Source organism: Macrotis lagotis, chromosome 1 (genome assembly GCF_037893015.1).
Source record: "Macrotis lagotis isolate mMagLag1 chromosome 1, bilby.v1.9.chrom.fasta, whole genome shotgun sequence".
NCBI lineage: Eukaryota > Metazoa > Chordata > Mammalia > Peramelemorphia > Peramelidae > Macrotis > Macrotis lagotis.
Window position 1 is genome coordinate 427,229,720 of NC_133658.1, and position 6,000 is coordinate 427,235,719.

Here is a 6,000-nt window from a genome sequence, read left to right on the forward strand (position 1 = left end):
GGTCTGGAAAGAACAGAATAAAAATTATTTGGAAGGAATCAAAACCCAAGAGATTTAAGGACTTTATGAATTAAACTCACCAAGGCCCAGATGAATATGCCCCCCAGCATATTGAAAAAAATTGTAGGTGTGATCATTCAGTCACTACCAGTGGTAGTAATGGTCCTTGAAAGTCTAATGTTTGTCCTTCATTCTTGAAGAAGACCAAGACATAAAGAGAGGCAATGATATGACAAGCACATGGATTGGATTTGAGTGAGGGTTTGCTGTGCTAAGTCACAAGCTTCACTTTCTCCTCCAGAGTCATCTAGATCCAGTGAGCAGATATGAATCAGGATGACTGGAGATGGCCCTGGATATGAGACAATCAGGTTGAAGTGACTTGGGGCCAGTGTTCTATTCACTGTACCATATTGCTGCCCTATTCTGTAAAGTATTAAAAATAGAGTGGCAGCTCAGGACAGGTAATCAAGTGTTATTCTATTTTAAAATGAACAGAGAATAGAGTTGGCAAATTCTGCTAAAAAAAAAAAGACATTTAATCCCTAACAAAATTTTAGACAGTTATGCAAAGGAAGGATATTGAAATCTAGAAATGGAAACAATGAGCACTAAGAATCATTATGGCTTCATCAGGAATAGGCTGAAGTTTGTTCAATTGTTTGATTATCCACCTGTGAAGAATCACATCTTCGACCCAGGAATGCAAGTGTAAAAGAAAATAGAGATTTATTAAAGAAGTTACAAAACAAAGAAAATAATAGGAAATGAAGTTAGTCTTCTCACCAGTAGGCTAAAAATGTTTATTTTACTTCCTTAAACCTATCCTCATCTGTCATAATTTCAGGACTCTAGGAAGAATTTAAAGAAAACATAGATTTCTAATTAATCTTGGCAGGGCTTTATTTTGATTTAAGTCTAAGTGGACTTAGGAAGAGCCAGAGAAGAGCCTCTGTCTAGAAGAGAGGCAGAAGAAGCAAGACCCTAAAAGGGGTAGCGCTTCCTGTAAAATGCCCTCTCCATTGGAGGTTGGACAGAGGGTGGTATTGGGGAGTGGTTTTTCACCTTGGAGCCAGGTAACCCCCACGTACTGGTCAAACCAGACAAACTACATATGGACCTTCCTGTCCTTTCAACACATCATTTCCTGCCTAAGTTATTTCCTGCCTACTGGTCAAGGTTAGGTGAAGGGGAAAATGGGGAATAAGATAAAAACAACAGGGTCAGGTGGAGAAAGGATAAAATCGATAGTGTCCAAGGGAGGCAGAATCTCAACACTGGGAATCTCTACCCATTTAGCAGGTTTTGTTTTTGCTACATTCACAATTCTCTACATCACATTCATTAGATGAGTGCTAAAGACATAGTTTACCCAGATTTAGAAATAAATTTCACAAATAATTTGTCCTATTCTTTTGGACAGGAAGGAAAGGTTGAAACTTTTCTACAGTAATTAAGTGGGCTTTGAACTGGTCAAGTACAGAGCAAAATAATTTGCAGTTTTATATCAACCTGGGATAGATTTCTTTGGAGTGCCACAAGGATCTTTGGTTGACTCTTCACAGTTTAATGTTTTAATCAGTGACCTGGACCAGGGTTTTATTATGATTAAGTCCATTTTTGAAGCTTTCTTGTCTTCAAAAATCAAACCATCTTTGATCAACCCATCAGCAACAAAAGGCTGCTATCAATATTACAGCAACAAAAATAAATTATGGTTTTAAAAATCTTTCTACTGCTATACAATTGCTGAATTAATTTTGAAAATTAAAATATTTAGGATATTTTTCTCATTTGTTTCCCTTCAAAGCTAAGTTTCACAGAAATTAAGCATGTGATTGCCAATAACACAATTGACTAGTTAACTCAAAAGAAAAATCAATTAAGTCAGTTTTAAAAAACAATCCCAGAAATAATAAAAGCTGTTGTTTGTGAATTATAGAGAAATAAGGAATTAATGAATTTTCAAATTTATAATTGTTCATCCTAACATCATATAGATAAGTAATAGAATTCAGGCTATCTTATTTTCTTTTATAAAAGTAAAGTTGCTTGCTTAGTCTGCTTTTTTTTTTAGAGATAGTGATGGCATGATCATAACATTTGTTGATGACTAAAGTTGGGAAGGAATAGCTAATGGACTGGATGAGAGTTTGAATTTTTAAAATTCTTGGCAGGCTTAGACATTGAGCTTAATCTAATAAAGTAGAATTTAATAGTAAAAATATAAAGTCTTACACAAGTTTGAAAAGGTTAGACAAAAATCTGATTAATATGTAGATGCATTAGTAGACTTCAAATTTTTAGACAGAATAAGATAATGTGACAGCCAAAAAAACCCCATATTAATCTTAGGTGTCCAGGATAAAAAAAAAAAAAGTGATTGACTTACCACATTCTAGCCTGGTTTAGCAACATGTGGAGTTTTGAGAATCATTTTACAAAGAACATTGTAAATTAAATGCTTGCTGACTTTATTTGACATTGATAGGCTAAAGAATGTCTAGGGAGAACAATCAGAATGGGGAAGAGTCCTGAAATTTTGACAGATGAGGATAGGTTTTAAGGAAGTGAAATAAACATTTTTAGCCTACTGGTGAGAAGACTAACTTCATTTGTATATGATCCCAGAGGGCAGGACTAGGATCAATTGGGGGGGGGGGGGGGAGTTGTAAAGAAGTATAAAGAAGTATATTTTAGATCTAGTGTTAATAATTAGTTGTCCAAAGGTAGAATGAGATGCCTCAGAAGGTAGTGGGTTCACATTGAAGGTTAAGAAAGCTTTTTTTTTTTTGTTTCAGTCACATTCAACTCTTCATGACTTCATTTAAGGTTTTCTTGACAACGAGTGGTTTGTATTTTCTTCTCCAGGCAAACAGGGCCAAATGCCTTTGCCCAGGGTCACACAGTCTCTAAATGCCTAAGGTTAGATTTGAACTCAGGAAGATGAATCTTCCTGACTTCAGAGCCAGCACTCTATCATTGTATCACCTAGTTACTCCTAAGCAAATCCTAGATGAGCATTTATGAAGGATGACAGGGATTTTTAAGCAAGCAGAGATTCTTCTTCAAGTAGAGATTAGACCAAGTGGTCTAAAACCATGAGATTTTGATTCATAAAATGTGGTACCCAGAAGTAAGAGCAGTACTCTAACTCAGTTCAATATATTCTCATTTACTAACTGACTAACATGTGCCAGGTATTTGACTCAGCTCTGAGGATATGTGGAAAGAAACAAAATCATCTAGATAAGATGTGGTCTGACCAGACAAAAGTTAGTGGTGCTATAACTTCCCTTGCTTTGGACACCAGGTTTCTATTAGTTGTCTTAATTCCTCTTTCGTCCTTATTATATTTTCCCATGTATCACATTGTTGGTGTTCATGCTGTTATCATCCACTATATTAGAACATTTTTTCCATGTGGATCATTGTATAGCCATCTTGTACTTCTGCAGGTGATCTTGTTAAACTAATCAAGTACTTTACATTTATTATTCTCTGATTGAATCTAATTTACATTTATTCTAGGATTGTTTTCTGTTAAAGATACTGCCTGTCGGTCTACTTGCCTGCCTGTAGTATTTCAATTTATAAAACTGAGGGTGTAGGGTATAGGACTCTAGTTCATGATGCCAGTATGGCAGATGGAGTGAATGAAAGGTTATTTTGAAGTCAGGGGACCTAGAGTAAAATTTTGGTTCTGCCACTTACTGCTCTTTTTCCTTATGTGTAAAATATGGGTGGAGAAGCAGCTGGATAAGGTAGATGATTCAGTGGATACAGGGCCAGATTCAGAGTCAGGAAGACTCATCTTCTTGATTTCAAATCTGGTCTCAGACATTTACTGCTTGTAGAACTCTAGAATTTGCCTCGGTTTTTCATTTTATAAATTAATTGGAGAAAGAAATGGCAAGACACTCTAGTCTTTTTGCCAAGAAAACCCCCAAATAAGGTCACAAAGAGTCAGACATGACTGAAACAACTAAACAACAAAAATGGAGGTTGGGGTGTTGTTACATTAGAGGATGAGCTCTGAATCTATGTTTCCCTAAACTGACTGTGTGCCTAGACTTGATGAGTAAACCAACAACAGGTCTCTTTTATACATCTCTTTAAAAAGATTTTAATGAAAAACTCCTATCTTTCCTCAGCTTGGTGGGACATAGCTATAATCTTGGCTGGTAGAGGAGGCTGAGACTGATGGATTCCTTGAATTTCAAGATGTAATAGGGTTGAAGTCTATTAGGTGTCCACGCCAAGTCTGAAGCCAGTGTGGTGAGACATTAAATCACTGAACCATCAGGCTGCCTAAAAATGGGCAAATCTGCCCAGGTAAAACAAAATCCAAAACAAGTTAAAATTTTTGTGTTAACCAGTATGGGGATCAGGCCTATGAATAGATACTGTACTTTCAGCCAGAGTGAAGAAGAGAAAAGAAAGAAAAAGGGAAGGAAGGAAGGAAGGAAGGAAGGAAGGAAGGAAAGGAGGAAGAGAGGGAGGAAAAGAGAGAGGGAAGGCGTGAAAAGGGAGAGAGGAAGGGAAGAGAGAGAAAGGGAGGGAAGAGGGAGAAAGGGAGGGAGGGAGGAAGGGAGGGAAGAAGAAAGAAAGGAAGGAAAAGACTTTCATATTTCTCAGTGGAAATAGTCTGTCTCTTTAAGCCTGTAGATATAAAAAAAATCTAAAATAATGGTGCCCATGGCTCCAGGGCTGGTGCTCCATCCATTGTGCCACCTGGCCATACCTACAATTATTACTATTATTTTTTTATTTTAATTTTTTTCTCTCCCCTTTATTTTATCGCTCAAGCAAGTCTATATTTATAGGGGGGTATTTCATTTACTCTTAAACAAGAATATTTTATTAATGTAAAAAATATTATTTGTACAAAATGAGAATAAATATTAAATTAAAAAAATAATTCTACTTTGTCTGATTCTGACTGCTGAAATAGCAAGGACAGTCCTATCTATTAGGCAGGCCTGTCCAATCAAAGGCTACTATATCTCCAATTCCTACCCTGCAAACCCCCAGCAATAATCCTAATCTCAAGTACCCCATACCCAATTTACTTCTTGTCTAAATTAAAACCTATATAAGCTTGGTCCTTTTGTTCCTTTGAGAAAGTTCCCTTTATCCCCTTTTGGGTGATACTCTCTTGTTGATGAACTCAATAAATCCTCTTTGTTTCCTAAATTTTTGGTTTGGGGTTTAGGTTTGGCTTCAGTTCTCATTCTGGTTTGTTTTGGCACCAACAGTTTGAAATGAAGAAAAGAAGAATCATAGTTTTTTAGCTAGCACTTGGGCTTTGGGAGATTGTGACTTGCTGAAGACCAGAAAGGTAGAAAGCATCAGAAGTTAGGATTTGAATCCAGTTCCCCTGATCCTAGAGTTAGTATTTTTCACTACCTCCTAGGACTTCATTCTCTATCCATGTTCTTGAGATAATTTGAATTTATGCACTCAGGTCAGATTACTTCATCCTACAGTGTGGTAGAGTCTAGGAACTAAGGAAAAAATGTCAATACTCACTGACTGGCTATGGAGACTGAAGTCAGTAAATGGAAGAAGGGATTAAAAAAAACCAGAAAAGACTTCAGCTCTCATTGTTTGTAAGTACATACAACCCAGGGCCTTTGGACTAGGAACAAAATGGATTATGTAAAAATCACCAGCTGTATTCAATACAATCATTATTTGACTTGCTCTATGATTTTATTAATTTGGAGGTTCTCTTCTCTTATACAGAGGTTTAAGTTGGCAGTAAATATGGCACAGATGAAAGGGGCTTGACTCTAGAGTCAAAGATTCTGAGTCACTGATGCTTATCTCATCTATCAAATGAGGAGGCTGAGTTAGAATGCCTTTGCCTTCCCTTTCATCACTCAATCTGTGATCTTGTGATCTATCTGTGTCATTCTTGTCCATGTATTTCTTCCAGTCCTCTATAGAGCATCCTCTCCCTGCTAGTCACATTTTGACTCTTAGCATTTCTTAGAT